At 48.5% G+C, this 19,458-nt stretch overlaps 1 pseudogene; it reads left to right on the top strand.

The window, feature by feature from the left end:
* Window positions 1–203: 203 nt before the first annotated feature.
* Window positions 204–9,645, top strand: LOC146182495 (uncharacterized; annotated as a pseudogene).
* The last annotated feature ends 9,813 nt before the right edge of the window (window positions 9,646–19,458 follow it).

Below are 19,458 nucleotides of genomic sequence, written 5' to 3'. Positions count from 1 at the left end.
AATCTTAAGTCTAAAAATAAAACCAATCCCGCGGCCGGACGGGATCACAAACAAGATCCTAAGAAATGTGGACGATAAATATACGGGAATACTATCAAAGTATATGCAGAACGTATGGAGCAATGGTCGCTTTCCACAGCAATGGAAGACGACGAACGTCGTTCTCATACCCAAACCTCGGTCACGTGGGTCTTTGGGGAATCATGACGTCCCACATGATGGACCAGGTAGGTGGTGGACTGCACTGTATTAGTGCTCAAGTGGCAGCTAAGAAATGTTTTGCAATGATGTAGTTATTATCACGTGACTTGGCCGCCATATTGAATCTGTGAGCGACGGAGACACGCATGAGAAACCGGCAAATGTTAGAACGCTCTTAAAATGCGAACGAAGTCGATTCGAACCACTGTTTCGGCGTTTGAAAACGCAGCGCTAGTGCACTGCACCACAGAAGCTTTAAGGGCGGGTTTAGACCCTCACGGTATATGGTATCTCCAGATCGAAAACGAGGGCTGTATTCCACATGATCTTGTAATAGCGTTAGCTCTGCGCGATTCCGTTCTACACAGTAGGGTCTAAGGTGGGTCTAAGGCTCCTCTATTTTTTAAGCGACAGGTCTTGATCCAGCCGCCCCTCCCTCCGATAGGCCGGTTGGCTGCACGTGACCTCTTCGCCGCCAAGCTCCGCCCAAAGGGTCCAGCAGTGCTCGCTGCGCCGCTGAAATGCATGGCGGTCTGCGCTTGTCAGCGTGATATTGGCCGATAAGTTTAGCAAAAAGTACTTCACATGCCTCTATTGCATCTTTAGGAGTCTATATGCAGTACTTAATGTTTAAACGGAAGCAAGAATTACATCTCTGGACTCAAATCTTGAAGCGTGCGCGTGACATGCGGCTGCGTCGGGCTGCTGTGCTTTCGGCTGCCGCTACAGTGCGGAAGACGCAAAAAAGTCATTTTCCATTCTTCGCGGTGACGATAATAGCAACAGAAGGAAGCTATAGCCTCATGAAATCGGGCGTAAGATTTTCATGGCCACGGAAAACACCCGACTATGCGAAGTGATTTCTGTCTGCTTAAAAAGCCGTTCGCTTACCTGGGATGGCCTTTGTTTGGGCATATGCTATTTCACGAGCAAAATATCAAGAACGCTATGACTATGTAGTCATTACTTGTACTGTGGATGTCTAGTGAAAAGTCACTGCCGTTTCGAGCCTCCTTACTTTCCCGAAAAGATCAAGACTGCAATATTGCGCGTGGAATCAATGCTGTCAAAATACTCAGAATGAAAAGCCATTGCTTGATTATGCTTATTACGAAAATTTAGTCCGTACAATTGATCAGTTAACTGATATAAATGAAAAATGAAACATTGGAAAAAGAGGAGGTTGCGAATGTGTCAAAGTGATCGAAATGGAAAGTCACAATTTGCCTATGCTAAATATCGGTGTATAAAACTAAAAAATAAAAATAAAACTTTGTACCATAAAAAGTGAAAAAACAACCGTGTGTTTGGTTTGGTTTGGTTTGGTTTGGTTTGTGGAGTTTAACGTCCCAAAGCGACTCAGGCTATGAGAGACGCCGTAGTGGAGGACTCCGGAGATTTCGACCACCTGGGGTTCTTTAACGTGCACTGACATCGCACAGCACACGGGTGCCTTGCTTTTCGCCCCCACCGAAAAGCGGCCGCCGAGGCCGGGATTCGATCCCGCATCCTTGGGAACAGTAGTCGAGCGCCGTAACCACTGCGCCACCCCGGCGGGTAAACAACCGTGTGTGTGAAACGCAACTGAGCCATTGTTTTAACGGAGGAGTCGCGCAGCTTTGCATCGAATGCTAACAATTAAGTTCCGCTGAACGCGCACAAGGACTCTTCAAGTTTCAAGAGGCGGCATCCAAGTTTACTGGTGATATTATTGCCCGGCAGGCTATAAGGAAACCAATAAAAGCAAATAAATAATAGAAAAGTCAGAAAACATTATCCGTGAGCTTTGTATCACATCATAACCGATTTTTTTTTTATTCGTTGGAAGATATATATGCGTTGGTAATGCACAGCTGCAAAAAAACTTTTTCTTCAAAATAAAGCTATTGGAATACTGTAAACGAAATAAACTCGAGCCAAAAAAAAAGTTTGTACAACGGAGTATACCCGAACAGTTACAAACGCAATGACTCCCTTATTTCATCAGAGCTCTGTGCGCAACGATGTTTCCAAAAGTTGCAGAACACTCGCAGTCTAGTTATTTTTTAGTAAGGAAACGAGTCCAATAAGTTTACTGAAATATCGTTTCTACTTCGTTTGCTATTAATTTCAAAGCATAATTAATGAACAGTTTCCTAGCTGCTGTACTGAGTCGAGAATGGTTCAGAAGAATGAGCTTGCTCATTTAACGCACGCGTTTTTTTTTTTTTTTTACATTTATGCTGCGCACGCATGTTTAAGTTATTATTCCTGTCTTTCAAGTTTCCTGAGCAGCAGAGGACACAAATCTGTTGAGTTCACCGGTTTATGTGTGCACCGAGCGCGGCTCCATGAGTACGCGGTATACGCTAGAAAGAGTGCCACGCGTCGTCTGCTAGCGCTGCTCCTGGACCCCTCGAGAGGGCGCTCGTGTAGTTGTCGCTACCTTTAAAAAAATAGAGGAGCCTTAGTAGGGTCCTCTGAGCGGCGTCACCAGGCGACAAATAGCGGAAATATTGTCTACACGAATGAGAGCGCATTTAAAGCCCGCCATTCGCGCTGCTTCTGTGACGCAATGGATACTACTTGTCTCAACATATTTCCACCTCTGTTGTTCCAGCCTTGATAAGAAACGAGTTAGCTCGCAGTACTCGCGGGGTTATGTCAGCCAGGTTGATTCCCCCGATTTCTCTAGAGATACAACCATATAATTCCATGATAATCATGGAAGTTAGAAAGGCGGGTATATACTCTACCCGACCAGAAATCTAATAAAAGGTAAGGAGTAATCTGGGATCGGTTTAAGACGCGAGCCTTCTTTAGCCCATCTAAATTAGCACACATGTACCCCCGACACAACACAATCTAACTTGTAAAGAATGCGGCGAGATAGCCGGGTACGGTCATGTCACGGAGCTGCAAAAAAGCGCCGCCATCGGCGGACCAGTCCCTTCTCTAGAGCGGTGGGAGGCTATACTGGCCAGCTCAGACCCGTTGACGCAAGTTCGGGCTACTAAGTGGGTTCATAAGGTCGCCGAGAGCCATGGACTCGAGGCCATCTAAGTGTAGAGCCCCCATATCGTTCAACGCAGACAGTTGTGTTAATTAACAGTCAATGACGACACGGTAAAACTTTCATGAGAACAAACGACAAAAACTGTATTGAACTTTACATTATAGGAGAGGTTAAACAAGGGAATAAACACACGCACGACTTTTTTCTTTCAGTTCCCGAAGCAAAGTGTCCGACCGACTGACCCGCAGGTGAGCCCCTCTCCCTCGGCGCCGAAGGGGGCGCCGCACACATGCGTCTGCTTTGTGTCAGTTCACGCTTTCTGTCAGTTCACGAAACAGCGAGAACATGATCTGCAGGCGAGTCTCTTTCCCGGCGCCGGGGCGCGGTCCCCCGCATGTCTCGACCTTGAGCTCCCAGGCGCCAGATCACGCGGTCCAGCAGCAGAGGGGTCGGTGGGGAAGCATCGTCTTACTCCGGCTCGGCTCCCGCGCCGCGCCACGCACAGGATGCGGCAACACCCCTCGCACACAACACAGGAGAGAGGAATGCACAACTTTAAATCACTTTACACGCTCAAACTTCCATCCCCGAAGAGAAGAAAACACAACAACAGTAAATATTGTGCGATCCAATTGTCGCAGCACTGATGATCTGTTCAAACCCTCTCAGTGCAGTCTGTGGTTCTTTAGCCATTCACAACATTCAAGTAAATGACTAACATCTTTCCTGGGGTGTGCTCCAGTTTAGGTTGCACTGTAATGTATTTTATACTGAATAGCCGAAAAACCAGCCGTTAAGACGGTCCGCAAGGAGGTCATTATAAGGTATGGTGTCGGTTGAAGTCCTTTGCAATCCTTTTCTTGTAAGGATTATCTCTGAAGGCTACCTCCTCCCTTTCGGGCCAGTGTGGACAAAGCTTTTCATCTGGCTTTGGGACTCGAGTTCTCAGTTAATCTATAAAAGAATGTTTTGCCGATATAACTGCAAAGCAGAGGCAGGCTGAGGAGACACTTGCTCAGAGAGCTCAAACAGCAGGTGAGACTTGCACCACATACATCGAGGCAGTACTGAAATTATGCAAGATTGTCAACAGCCGGATGACTGAGGAAGCCAAGATAGGCCATCTGCTCAAGGGAATCGCGGAAGAAGTCTACTATTTCCTCATCGCCAAGGACAACTAAAGTTCAGTCACCGACGTTATTCGACACTGCTGGACATTAGACAGTTTTAGTTTCACGTACGTGGGAGCTTGGCGTACGTGAAGCGCCTACGTGTGACCAGTGCGCATGCGCAGAACGTGAAGAGTCTGCGGGAGTTTTACGGACGTACGTGAGATTCGGATTTTCACGTTGGTGTCTTCACGTTGCTGGCGTACGTAGAGTTGACAACATGGCGACGCCCTGCCCGCCCGCTTCACAGCAATAACAGCTTCGCCGCTAATTCCTCGGCTCGATATCGTGTTCTAAACTGTTGTATTAGCTTTAAGCTTACCCAATCTTACCCTCGCGTAAAGTTTCAAGTGACAAATAGCCTTTTATTTTTAGATAGAAGGACGATTTTTCAGCCTGACGCAGAAGCGTTTGTCGTCGTCATAGCAACGATCTCGCGAGGTCACGCCAGACCAGAGTTGAGCGAGAAGTGGCTAGAGTGCCAGATGCAAGCCAGCAGCCAACCAGAACCAATCCGTTGTAGGGGGAAAGTCGTGAAGTTGTAAGCATGAGTTCTGTTGCCCATCGAATTCGCTTTTCCAAAAGCGACGATCTGGATATGCTTCGCGACGTGAGAGAATGCAAACCATTCGAAGACTGCATGCGACACGCTGTTCGGTGGACGCATATAGGTATGCGTCTTGCTAATTGTTCACTGTAGAGCAACGACGTTGAGAACGGCAATTTCCAATTCGACCGACTCTTGGCTACGGCCGCAGCATGGCTCGGCTCAAGGCAGCTCGACTGAACAAAATTAGTTTGGTTCATCTGTACTAGATGGCGCGGCATAACACGCACGCACAGTTTTTCAAGGCTTGTATGAAAGGTCCATACATTTTGCTTCACGTACACCACGTACGTGAAACTAAAAGTAGTCCTGGCGAAATTCGCGTAGCGCACGTAGACTTCTCACGTTTGCGTACGTAACTCTGTACGCACGTGAAACTAAAACTAGAGACCCTCAAGACGCGCCGCATTACATTAAAGTTTGGGTGGCTGGCAAATGTCACTACCGTAGCCAGCGTCGAAAGAATCTCCATCGCAATGTCTCCTGTGCGCCATTCGTAAAATAGTTAGGGATGAAATTTCACAACGTGAGCTGCTTGCCCGGCTTTCTGACTTCGCGGATGAAGCATACGCTTTTCAAGCCCAAGCACGTACGTGCCCACCACCGTCCAGCTATACACCAGTCAATGACAGTCTTCGCCTGACGCGAAGGCCTGGACACCCCGCGACCAAGGCCCAACCAGATTTACCGGCAGTCCTCTTTATCATCAGCGTAGAGACCCTCGGTCCTACTCCAACCGCACACCGCGCCTACCGCGGGAAAGCTACGTCGACCCGGACCCTACTTTGAATATTTGTCGCGTCCTACCTTGCAAGAGTCAAATTAAGCGCCGGTTTTTAATCAGCCTATTTCCCGTGTGCTACCGGTGTGGTGTCGCGGGTCACATTTCCAGCTACTGCAATCGGCGCGCATCGTTCCAGGAATCCCCCGACGGCATCGAACCAACGCACCGTCCCGATCTACATCGACAGCTATCGGCCAGAACATCCCTCCCGGAGGGGCCGTTTTCAAAACGACGGGTTCCGCAGCCATTCTCCAGCGTAGTGTGACACCGCCTCGGTCATTTCGTGTGTGCCGTTCCCCGTCTCCACGGCGCCGATCTCCGCCAACAATGTGTTTCATTTCTGGAGCGGCGTGGATGTTTGGCTCTTTCGGCCTCCACGCACGACAGCACGGGAACGCCCACGCAACGTGGTGTCAGAAGTTACAGCAGCATGAAAAACTCGTCTTAAAAGCAGCTCTCAACGACCGTCAACGGCAAAAAGATGCCACCGGAAAGCGCCAGCAGGCCCAGTGGCTAGGCCTCACTCTACAGCCGCCAGACGCGTTCCACTTCTGCAACTATGCCAATGCCTCCGGACTACGGAACGCTCTGCAAGACATGCAAGTACGTTACGCTTCTGTACTGTATGGGCCTGGAAGCCCGCTCGCTACTAGACACGTTTTCACTCGACGCTGTCGAGTTGGCCTCCTGCGACGCAGTTGTCAAACGCTTCTCCGAGCACTTCCCTTACAAAAATGGATATTGAATTTCTGTTACCCACGTAATGTGTTTTTGATGAGTCATCAACCACTCAAAGGAGATTCAAGATTAGATGTGTTTTAACATCATATCCGCAGCAGACTTTCCTTTGAGATCACACATGAAGTTTTGTGCTTGGAAAACGCAACAGTATTTTTGGGTAGGATCTAATGTGGAAATACATTGACTTTCTCAAATGAGGAAATGTATACATCACTAAGTGAATATATATTATTTCTTTGTTAACTGCACACTTTCAGAGCCCTATGTTTTCATTTCTGATTAGCATATGTAGGATGTTGCCTAAGAAACAATTTTTATGTGTTTTAACATGAGATCCGCAGCAGACTTTCATTTGAGATTACGCAAGAAGTTTTGTACTTGGAAAACAAAACAGTATTTTTGTATAGGAGCTAATGTGGAAATACATTGACTTTCTCAAATGAGGGAAATTATACATCACTAAGCGAATGTATATTCTTTACTATGTTTTCATTTCTGTTTAGCATGCACTGTAAAAACAAAAACAACTTTTTGGACATTTGTTTCATTCAAAACACGCTTACACCCTGCGTCTTGAGTGTTTGTGCCATTGCAAATCACTTCTTGCCAAGCGAATGGGTGCTGTGGTTGGACAATATGCTTGAGGGTGTTACGGGCAAGGATATTGTTGTGTACGCGAACCGACGCACTGTCACACCGCCTCCAAGCTAACGGACGCAAGGCCGCTCCATTTCCAATGCCTCCTTGCACCTGCGAGCAGGCCGTTTTGGAGAGACCAGCAGGGGTACCCCGGCCTGCGCCGACGACGACGCGCGGACGTAACCCGAGCCGTGCGTTGACTCGGAACTGGACCGTCCTGGGAGCATGTGCGCGACCAGGGCACGAGAAGCAATGCCTTCTTTATAATGCATGATATTTTGCGTGTTTCTTAAGCTTTCGAGCTCCTTGCTCTGCGTATAGATTAGCCGAGCCCTCAGTCATCGCAACGCTTCCCGAAATGTTTAGATACAAATAAGATTTAGTTACCAGTAAAATAGTGTTGGCGCTGCTGCGCTTGCCGGCATTGAAGCTTGGTCGCACTTTTTTCCTTAAAGGTTCGTGCTACAGCTCCGTGTTCAGCGAAAATTACGCCCAAGGTAGCAACCACCGAAGAGCCAGCGCTGATAAATTGGCCAGCGATGCCAAACTCGACATGTTAAAATGACTGCAGTGGACAAAATAGTGCGCATAGGTATCTAGAACATTAGATGCAAGTTCTAAAGGTCTAGAAGTTGTAATTGTTAGAGCAGCCGCAATGGCCTGTACACTTCGAAACCTGCTTCGAAACATAATAGCCTTGTATACATGGACTCGACAGCACCGGGTCGAGTAAGTGTCGAGTAAGTGAGGTCACCATTACTCGACCCGATTGGTGTCTACACGAACTCGCTTTCTAGCGAGTAAGTATCGCAGCGGCGCGTAGCGTCGAGATTTGTAGTTATTGTGCAAATTTTTTACTCGTATTTGATTCCGTTGTCTTTTACTATTGAGAGCTTCGATTATTCTTTTTTATCATTGATGAGGGCTAAAAAGCATTCAACTTCGCTGACGCTCATCGCCGCTCCGGTTGCTTTTTTATCCCTGAGTTCGCCATAACTCGACTCGCTGACTCGACAGCGTCTACATGCTTTTAGACAAGCGGGTCAAGCGAGTTAACCTACCCCCTGCAAGCGAGTTAACGCGACCCGCTCCGCGGCTATTTTACTCGACCCGACTGGGTATACATGAACCCGACAACTGGTTTTTTACTCGACAGGCTTACTCGACCCGACTTTGTCGAGTCCATGTATACAGGGCTTATGTCCCAATCTTATGAATGCAGTCCAGACATAAGAAGCAAATATGTTACCGACATTACCAGTTCCCCGAGTGGCCGAGTGGTTAGCGTAGAAAGCTACGGAGTAAGAGGTACCTAGTTCGAATCGCGCCATACGTGCAGTTTTTTTTTTCGCTTATTTTTATTTTTTTTTATTTTTTAGCTTTTTTTAATGTAGTTGATGTGCTTCGCTACGTTTTAGCTTTTACTTTTTATCCAAAAGTGCTCATTGGTCAACACTCATTAACAACACACAAGAAATGCACACATTAGGTACCAACCAGAAACACGGTGGCCAACTTTCTTGTGAAACTCATCAAAAATGCATCAAGAAAATGTATAGAAATGTTAATGTGCATGATGAGGAATGTAATTACCATTTAATCAGAAACTCATTAAGCTTTTTTGTAAGGGTTCGTGCATCCCTATAATAAGCTCTATGAGTCGTCTTGGTTTCACAAGCGCGTTCAACAACCTGGCGAGAGTGTCGACGCATTTTGCGCCGAACTGTTCGAGTTAGTCAAACGTTGCAACTAGCCGTCACCGGCGGTGGAAGAACGCTTGGTTCGCGACAGGTTTGTCGTTGGATTGATCGACACGCGCGTCTCTCCGATAAACTTTGCTGATCAAGAAGCTAACTCTGAAAGAAGCTTGGACGCAAACTCGTCAGTCCGAGGACGCGGACAAGGAACGCTCACTCGAAGGGCTACCTCGCAGGCCACGGTCAACATTGATGCTTTCGCGACGGCCGGTCGAAGTCGGAACGCTATCGTGACATTCCGGTCTGTTCCTTCTGCGGCCGCGCATATTATGCACGCTCAGAGTGCCCGGCAAAGAGCTCTATCTGCAACTGGTGCTGTAAGAAAGGTCATTTTGCTCAAGCTTGCCGCTCCAGGAAGTCGAGGCAGGCCAAACTCAATGCTATCCAAATGCATGCTCTCGAGATGCCAGCTAAAGCCAAGTATGTGGATATCGCAGTCGACAACTACACAACTAAGTTCAAAGTAGACTCAGGGGCCGAGGTTTCCGCAGTTCCAAGTGACTTCCCCGGAGTCCCCCCGGGCTGAGGTCGCCAAGGTGTAGACTATTTTATCAGGGCCCGGTGGCCAACCTCTGCGTGTACAGGTTTCGTATTTGGCACAGCTATCTTGGCACGGGAAGACCAGCTCCCAGCGTCTTTACGTCATTGAGGCATTAGCAGTACCTTTACTGGGCCTACCAGCCATCCAAGCTCTTGAAGTTGTGAAATTTTTGGGTACTGTCAACACTCCTGAGCCAACGCTTCAATACTGAACTCTTCAATACTGAACTGTTCCGTGGCCTCGGGCCCCGCCGGGGTGGTGCAGTGGTAAGACGCCCGACTACTGTGCCGGAGTTCCCGGGTTCGAACCCGACCACGGCGGCTGCGTTTCGATGGAGGCGAAACGAAGAGGCGTCGTGTGCTGTGCGATGTCAGCGCACGTTAAAGATCCCCAGGTGGTCGAAATTACTCCGTAGCCCTCCACTACGGCTCCTCTTTCTCTCTTTCCACTTTCATTCCCACCTTCCTCCCTTCCCTTACGGCGCGGTTCGGGTGTCCACAGAGCAAGTGTGACAGTTACTGCGCCTTTCCCTTCCTGTGAACCAATTTATTATTATTATTATTATTATTCCGTGGCCTCGGCACCCTCAGAGATGAGTACACCATTCGCTTGAAACAAGATGTGCCGTTCTCACTAGTGCACCTCGGCGGATACCAATCCCATTTCTGATACCATGTTGCGTGGGCGCTCCCGTGCTTTCGTTCCGGAAGGCCGAAAGAGAGCCAAGCATCCAGAACCAAACACAAAGTGATTTATTACAAACCTTCTAGCTGCGCTTCAACTTAGAGGGCGCCACTATTAAGTTCATAGGTGGCGACCCCAACAACATCCTTTCGAAACCGCTACCCAACAACTTTTAAAATAACAGATTTTTGTTAGGTGTTGAGAAAATATGGTGCGTATACGGTTGTAGTAAAATCCTTGCTAGGAGCTCCAAGCTTTTCTGTGAGCTTCATTGTTGGGAAAACCAAACACTAATGAATTTTGGGCTCCCGTCGTAATCCAGGCACACACTATCATGTCGTGGCGGTTGCAAAACACGCGTGCTTGTCTTCAGCACCACGTTTATTATGGTATCAACGCACATAATTAAGGTGAAGCAGTTTGACGTCCTGAAGATGGCAGCACGTTCGCTGCCTAACCTAACCATAGAGAGATAGCGCGGAAAGATCCACCTGTGCTGCCTTCCAGGTGCGATGCACCTGCATGCATTGCCTCCCCCTGCGCTGCACAGAACTACCATCGTTCGCGGTCGAGCAACTAGTGTGACCTAGGCCCCTGTGGAGAGGAGCGCGCAGGCCTTGTCCAGTATAAGTTGTCGACGGCGCATGCAGGTGTTCATGAATGCTACGCTCGCGCTCATCACAGATGGAAATCCGATGTTGGGCCCATGATGCTCCTATTCTGGACCAAAAACGTCCACGCTGCCTTCTCCAGAGAAAGCTGAAAGGCCTTTCGAACGTTCACATCGAAACATGGACGGGCTAACGTATTTTTCTTTTTACTATGTCCCTATAAAGAAGACATCTCGAACAAACACCAGCCTATAAACTTCCAGTCAGCGAGCCAAACGCAAAATGCAGCCCACCCGCTATCCATTGTCGTTTACTGCTTTTTGCAGCATGTCTTTGCAGCGAGAACTACATTAGGCTACCAGTCGAGCATTTCGCTGTGGAACAGCTCTGGAATGTGTGAAATGCGCCGCGGAGAGGAGGAGCACGCGCGAGGGGCGTGACATCAGAGCTTCGCTGCCGGGTGCCACCCCCGCGGCCGCGTGCGGATGCCACGTGCTAGCTATGCGTATAACTAAGGTCTAAGGACTAGTATAACTGAGCATGCGTAACTGTGTGTATATAACTGGAGAAGAAACACGGCGGCCGCAGCACAGTCACTTGCATGGAGAGAGTCGGGCCGCTGCTCAGCGGCGGTATCGACAGGAGATCAATTCCTCGGATCAAGTAGTTTTCGCCTTGTAATATTGGCCATGCAGCAGAGAAATTATGAATAACGAAAAGCCCAAGCGAGCAGCACTGTGTGTGTGTGTGTGTGTGTGTGTGTGTGTGTGTGTGTGTGTGTGTGTGTGTGTGTGTGTGTGTGTGTGTGTGTGTGTGTGTGTGTGTGTGTGTGTGTGTGTGTGTGTGTGTGTGTGTGTGTGTGTGTGTGTGTGTGTGTGTGCGCGTGCGTGCGTGCGTGCGTGCGTGCGTGCGGTTTCGACGTATCAAGCATGTTTGTGACGCCAACGGATTTTAATGAACCGGAAGTACTAAAATTATCAGAAATCCAGAAATCCACAATCCGGCTTTTTCACAGAATGTGGCGCCCTTTGGGAGTGGTTGAAAATTCGTCTGCTACTGGTTGAAAACGTCCTTGGCGCCTGAGAAATGGTGTGTTGATGATGCTCAGGGCCATACCCTTTGAAACGGGTCGGCACCAAAACTGATGCGCAGGCCAAAAGTGAAAAGAACGAAGAAAGAGAACAAACATACAAAAGACAGGACTGGGAGAAGAGAAGCACGACAAGATGATGCCACACCCTCCCGGGTGGAGTTCGGGGTGGGGTAGCTGGCTCCACACTACACTCCTATACCACGCCGCAACACAGTCATCCACTCAGACGCCTTTTTGTCACTGTCACTGGACTTGAACCACCTTCTGCAGTGGCGAAGTTGGACGCCGAGCGCGGGCAAAAACCCAGCGACTGCGGTAACGTGGCGGTCTCCAGTGGCTGTGTTGATGATGATGATAGTGTTAGCTAGTCCCTTTGTAACGGGTGGACACCAGATTGGTGTCCCAGCTATTAAAAAAAGAAATAAAAATTTTAAAAACCACACACACACACAATTGTCTAAAGAGACATCAACTAAGAAGGTCACACGCAGCACTTCACCTGGACACACCCCACGACCGCGCCTACCCTCACCACACACTCACACCCCCACACCCGGCCCAAACTTCATCACAGTTGGCGAACTGCACTCCACCATTCGGCGAGCCTTCTCGTCGTCGCCGCAGTTGCTTTAAAGGGCAACTCCGGGTTTTTTTTTTTTTCACATTCGAATATTCTAATAAAAATTTTACTGTAGATTCTTCTCTCCGTCCTGACGCATTCTACAAAATTTGGGCGCCGTACGATAATCCGTTCGCGCGCAACACGACTTTAAAATATGCTGCTTTCATGGCTTAAGTTGAGACTATTTCTGCCTTCAACACTGAGTTTCTGACGTCACAAACAGTATGCTGGCGTTACTGTCCACTTCCCGCATGATTATGAAATTGTGAGGCTTATATTGAACTACCTCAGACATTTTATGCAATGCTTCATGATTTCCATACTTTATTTTCACCATCCAACGCACGTACGAGTGTTTCTCTAATAGTGAGTGTGACGTCACCATTTCGTCACCTGGGACGTCGTTTCTGGCAGTAAAAGCAGTTTCGGTTTCGATTTGCTGTTTTTTCTCATTAAAAATATTTTTAATTGGAATTTCGAAAAACGGTTTTTTGTGTTCGAGTCAGGACGTGCCGAGGAATGTAATTCAACCAAAAACACAGAATGATGGAAAAACCACCGGAGTTGACCTTTAAGCAATGCTTTGTCAGCGGCCGCGCTGTCTCCGGCGGCGCCGTCCACTGTTGCGGGTGGGGTTGAGGGGAAACCGAGCGCCTGTGGGAATGTGGCGCCCTCTATGGCCGGCATGGAGAGACGAGGGCAGCGCAAGGCTAAATCACGGCCGCTCAATGGAGGCGCCTCCATTGAGCGGCCGTGGCTAAATGTTCCACCGATTCGTCCTCAGTGCCGCACACCCTGCATAGAGTACACGACACATGCCCCGGAATACAACTGTGAACGAGAAGGGTGCTCGGAGCGTCCTCGTGAAGACGTCTGGCGCAGAAAAACAGCGATGCACAGTCATGCTTGCTGTAACCGCCGACGGGCGGAAGCTGCCACCATACGTGATCTTCAAACGGAAGACTATTCCGAAGGGAAACTTTCCCCGTGGCATCCATATACGTGCACAGATGAAAGGGTGGATGACTGCAGACCTGATGGTCGACTGGATCAAGACTGTTTGGGGAAGAAGACCAGGAGCATTTCTGCTCCCCTCGCTTCTGGTTTTGGACAGTTTTAGGGGTCACCTTGTGGACAGCGTGCGTGCCAAGCTGAAAGAGCTGCGCACGGACATTGCAGTCATTCCTGGCGGCCTGACTTCGCTGCTGCAGTCTCTCGACGTGTCTTTGAACAAACCGTTCAAGGACAACGTTCGACGACTTTATGCTGAGTGGATGGCGATGGGCCAACATGATTTGACGCCGAGCGGAAAGATTAGAAGGCCATCCGTGGAGATGCTGTGCTCGTGGATCAATGAAGCGTGGAGCAGTATCCCCGACGAGGTAGTGGTATAAGAGTTTTAAGAAGACAGGCATATCTAACGCTTTGGATGGAACGGAAGATGACTTCCTGTGGGATTGTGAAGATGCTCCCAGCGACAACACTGCCGTTTCCGATGAGTCGTGCAGCAGTGAAAGCGAGGATGGCGAGGATTCAGACTTTGATTAGAGTACTGACGAAAAAAAAAAAATAAATGGGCATTGTGCACTCCATGTGATGCTTAATGTGCGTGTTTATTGCGAAGGTAAGCCTTACTCAGCTTTTATTTTTGGTTGTAATCGAGATATATGTTCTAAGACGTCTGACCTGCAACTTGTTTGCGTTTTCGGTGCTCAAAAATTTTTTGTAGAAAATTTACCCCGCGTAATGATCGCACCCCGAAATTTGCGTCAGTATTTAAAAAAAAAAAGTGCGATCATTATGCGAGTAAATACGTACTTTCTTTCGGTACATATACTTTATATATGCATATATACGGGCAGTGATTACCCGTCCAGTGATATAATGAAATGGACTACCCAGCAAACCAAGGCAAATTACTTCAACCCGCGGATAGCGTCAGTACTTGACTCAAATATGGACATTCGGGTTGTGCATGGCGTTTTATGCTTGTCCAGCCTACGTAGTTAGGTTATGTCTACAAAGCAAGTCGAGAAATGTCAAACTTGCACAACGAGATTTTAGAAAATTGCGAGTCTCCTGAACCTGGCATGACCTAGACAGAGGCAATTCGGAAGATTTGAATATGGTAAATGTGGCTGATGTGTCTTCTCGGGAAGCTGCGTGGTTTCTACTCAAACTTGGGATGCCTGAAACCTACGTAAGATTTGATCACAGCCAACACGGCTTGGCCAAAGGAACGCACAAGTTTAGAAGAAAAACGAGAAGGATCGAGATGTACTAGATGAATCCAGTACAGGCGAGTGGAAAAAGTCTTATCGCGCGCTATGAAGACCATCCAGAGGAACCGGAGGGTTATGATGAATATCCCACGGAGTATGGACCGCCGAATGACACGCTGAGTCTTCCACCGACGATTTTTCGGTATCGTGCTATCCGGCCAAGGACGTCATCAATTTCAAACTCAAATTCTTTTCTGCAAGGCCGTTGACATTCTGTATTGTAACAAATTCATAGAAATATTCGATTAAAACTACGTATCAATAATGAAAAGAACAAAGGGTATATGCGTGACATCCAAAATCAGGAAATTTGTATAACTCGTGTGACAAGTTGATGGCTGAAGAAGCATCTCAGCGCGCACAATTGTGAGAGCCGACGAGGCTAATAAACTACTGAACACTTTGCAGTTAGGCAAGAATACAATTGTTAGCATGCTAAACATTGGCCAAGACTCGGGTATCCTTGGCAAACCCCAAGTTTGGAAGCATCACGAACCGTCTGTGTCGCGATGTCCAGCCGTGCAGGCTAGAACAGACATTCTTCCTAAACACATGTTTCTAGAAAAAATGCATCTCACGAATATCTCTCGGCGATGCCAATACTCGATGGCACCCATAAAGTTGGGCGCTCTACAGCCGTTCTCTAGCCACCGAATCGCGAAGGCAAGCGGAAAAATGGGCATCAGATACCACTGTAGCAGGTAGCCAACCTCCCTTTTCGTTTGGCCCAACAATATGCTCATAGCTACCAACAACGGACCTCAATGCAGCACCACTAGTTATCTTTTCTTTCGAATCGAAATTGTTAAGCAGCCAATCGTCAGGCAGCGCCTTCGGGGTTGCCATACCATTTCGCTTTCTATTTTGCATTTAACCACCATTCCAGTAAAAAAAATCAATTTGCGGAAGAATATATAACAGACGACAAAAATTATACTTTCGACGCCAGATTCACGACCCTTGCATATCCGCTTCACGGGAGCGGCAGGGCGTAACGTTTACTCGTTGCTGCCGGACACCTTCGAAAGGATCCGCGAATGGGACGGAGTTTTGCTTTAGACCAAAATAAGTGGTGTTCATGCTGGATGAGTCGTACGGAGATGTTTCGATTAAAAATTAGCTGCAAACGGATTATGCGAAGCTAATATATTGGTTTGTGGAAAGGCATTCGTGCTTCGTCTCATAATGAACCTCTACAATAGGTAGTATAACCTCGGAGATTTTTCGCGTGACGTGAAAGTGAGCTGTACGTATTAAAGCCCCTCAATAAACTAAAAGTAGCGCTAACATGTGAAGTTTGCCGCCCGCCTCCTCTCCGGCGCTCTCCCTTCGTCGTTCGACCCTCTCATTGGCCGAGATCACGTGCTCGCGCGCGCTTTTTTTTTTTTTTTTTCTCAAGCATGTTGCGCACTTTGGCCGGTGGCAGATACAAGAACGGAGGTAAAGGTGAGTTCAACCAACGCTGACATCGCGTACGAATGGTGTCACACACTGACAGTTGAAAACGGAACCATTTCAGCGCAAAATATTAAAAAAAAAAAAAACTGCTAACACGCTTCTCAAGTTTAACGGTAGCTAACAAGTGAGTCAAAGCGGCAAAGACACCACACAGACTGCAGCTTCCGCCGCCTAGTTAATTCTGATCTGCAGCTTAAGTTGAAAATACACGGAAGACAACTGCTGCCACACTTCTCTAATTTACCAGCAGCTCGCAAACCAGTCAACGCTGCAAAGAAACCATACACAGACGGTTGCTAAATTGTTCCTGTCCGCCGCCTAGTTACAAATTTTTTAAAGCATGCCGCTGAGTTTGGCGAAGGGTGACGAACTACGGACACACGGAGATGACGGCGAGTTCAACCAACGCCGAAATCACGTACATGTGATGTAAGACACTCGCAGCTGAAACTATTTTGGCCGGAAATCCCTGTCAACATTCGGTAATTATGTTTCAGCAGTGAGTGATATTTTAACCTGAACACATTGCGACAAAATGAAAGCTAAAATGCTCTGGTGACACACGGCGCCGGCGCTTTTACCGGCGCACGGCCGCCTCGATCTGCGGGCGCGCGGCGGGACCGCTGATCGAGACAGCCGTGACCGGCGCCTGCTCCGGAGAGCGCGCGCTAGTCGCGCACCCCCGTAGGTGGAGCAACGGTCGAAATGCGAGAGGAGCGGCGCCGCCGGAGGAGGAGAGAGGAGATGGCGCTACATTTAGTTTATTGAGGGGCTTTTAGTACGTATCAGCTCATATCACCAAAGCGAGATAGGCAGCTTCTCGGGACCTATTGTTTGCGGCGTCATGGCTTTCATCCTGCAGGCGTTATCATTTACGCTTTGTTGCGGAGGCCGTGATATTAAAACCTTCGACGTATTAGACGATGACGATATACGCCTGCGAAAAAAAAAAAAAAAGTTTTCCAATGTGAAAAACACGCGTGCCACAGGTGGCATCACTGCAGGTACGATGCAGAGTGAGTGAATTGGACTCACTGGTAGGAATGACTGCTGCAGTACTTTGGCCACAATAAAGGACAACGGAGCGCTCTGGAGGACTGTCAGAGCAATGGAATAAGGGAGGTCGATTAATAATCATGTCCATTGCAACACTACCAGAATTCGCCTCGTTGAGCTCGGCAAACTCAGCCCACACACCGCTCTACATGTGAACAGTCGGTTTTCCAGCACGGCGAGGTTTCCTGTACAGTGCAGGCTTAATCTCAAGTTTGGGGAATATTTAATTGTGCCATGTGTCATACTCGCCTCTAAGTGTTATCAAGCCGACTGCTGACTGATGACGCATTATAGAGAAAGTGCTCATTGACAGCCGCACTACCTCGGAAGTACTGGCTGTGCATCGCATCTGTGAGCACCACAGGTGGCGCACCTTAAGGTGCCACTTACAGTACACGCGAAAAAAGAAAAACTGACATACCGGGGCAGTAAAGCGGTCTGCATGTCCGGCAGGTGGTGGCAGCAATTATGTCTAGTAAGAGCCTCTCTGACCGCCTAAATACATGCGAGCGTCGCTGCCACCGGAATGTCAGCGTCTCGAACAGAGCTCGCTCCCATGACACGGCCTACGCACGCTTTGAAGTGGTGCTCACAAACCCCGCTACAGCCTACACGATTGCTCTAAACGTTAGGTCACTCGTTTCACTTCTTTTACTCATCGATGCGGAGCGTGCGCAGTGCACAGCAAAGGCTACGAGTGGAACCTTGATTAGAATTCGGCCCGGGAAGCGTGGATTGAAGCAGGCGACCGCACGACCAAGTAAGTATGAACGAGTCCCAGACGCGACATTAACTGATTTCTGTTCAAACCGACATCTAACCAAAGCTGATGTAATTGTGTGCACAGGTGCGCAGTGCACAGCAATGGCTACGAGTGGAACCAACATTGATCAGAACGGCCCGGGAAGCGTGGATTGGAGCAGGCGACAGCACGACCGAGTATGAACGCGTCCCAGACGCGACATTAACTGATTTCTGTTCAAACCGACATCTAACCAAAGCTGATGTAATTGTGTGCACAGGTGCGCAGTGCGCAGCAAGGGCTACGAGTGGAACCAACGTTGATCAGAACGGCCCGGGAAGCGTGGATTGGAGCAGGCGACAGCACGACCGAGTAAAACAACCCGGAGCTAGATCGACCGTTAACAGAATCCGAGGTCAGGGCAGAGATAGCCAGCCTCAAAAGGAACTCTGCTGCCGGCCCAGACGGCATAACCAACAAACTAATCAGGAACTTAGACGACGACTCCATTGTCAGCCTTACCAAATACATGCAGGAAATATGGGAGAAGGGGGAGCTCCCCATACAATGGAAATCAGCAGATGTCATTTTTATACCCAAGCCAGGAAAGCCACACAAGTTATGTCTCTAAAAGTGCACACAAATACCAGGCCACGATATACACTTCTCATAAGTAGGCCGTCGTCTGTCTGTCGACTGGCCGCGTCCGCGTGGCGCCAGCGCCCCCCTGCTCCGCGACAGGGAGACTGCCTAATTCAGTCATTCTAAGCCTGAGCACACAGCCAAGGACTAGAGGCTATACACGAGCGAGCACACACCTATTTCTAAGGTACCAGCAGCGCCGAGTAGAGCAGATTGTCGCCGCCGTCTTCTCCACGCAACTCGCCAACCCATGACATCAACGAGCCCCGTTGCCCGTAAACATTTCCTGTTTAACAGTGAGTCGCCCATGCTGCAGGCTATATAGATCATCCAGGTTACTTCGTGAACACACTAAAACTTCCTCAACTGAGCTGAGCCTGCTGACAATTTTGACGTTGCGCAGTGCTTCTGATACAAATTTTATCGTTCGTGAGCATTCAAGAACCATTTAGAGTTGTTCTTTACCTCTACACGTAGTCGTTGCCTTCTATTTATATAGCTGAAAACAAAGCAAGTCCTTCACTAGCTGAAAGCAAAGCAAACCCTTTCCTATTGGGGGTTACGAAACGGCAAGAGGACGAACGGTGGAAAGAAGCAGTTTTCATTTCTCCCAGAAAGCAACATGTTCGACGCTGTGTAGAGTCTCACTCACATGGATGTCGAGCGCCCGAAAAATGATCCTCCTGGTCGACGTCCTCCATGACTTACCGAGACAGCAGGCACCCTCCAGTCGAGAGCAGTAAGGCGGCAATGGGGCCCGCTGCAAGGCTTCCGCTGTCTGCAAAAAGAATGAAAACGCAGTTTATCAAAGCGACAGTATGGCACCCGCACGTT

This window comes from Amblyomma maculatum, chromosome 8, assembly GCF_055883805.1.
Source record: "Amblyomma maculatum isolate TAMU_Amacu chromosome 8, ASM5588380v1, whole genome shotgun sequence".
Lineage (NCBI taxonomy): Eukaryota > Metazoa > Arthropoda > Arachnida > Ixodida > Ixodidae > Amblyomma > Amblyomma maculatum.
Note: the sequence above shows the minus strand (reverse complement) of the source record. Positions and strands in the feature narration are given on the sequence as shown.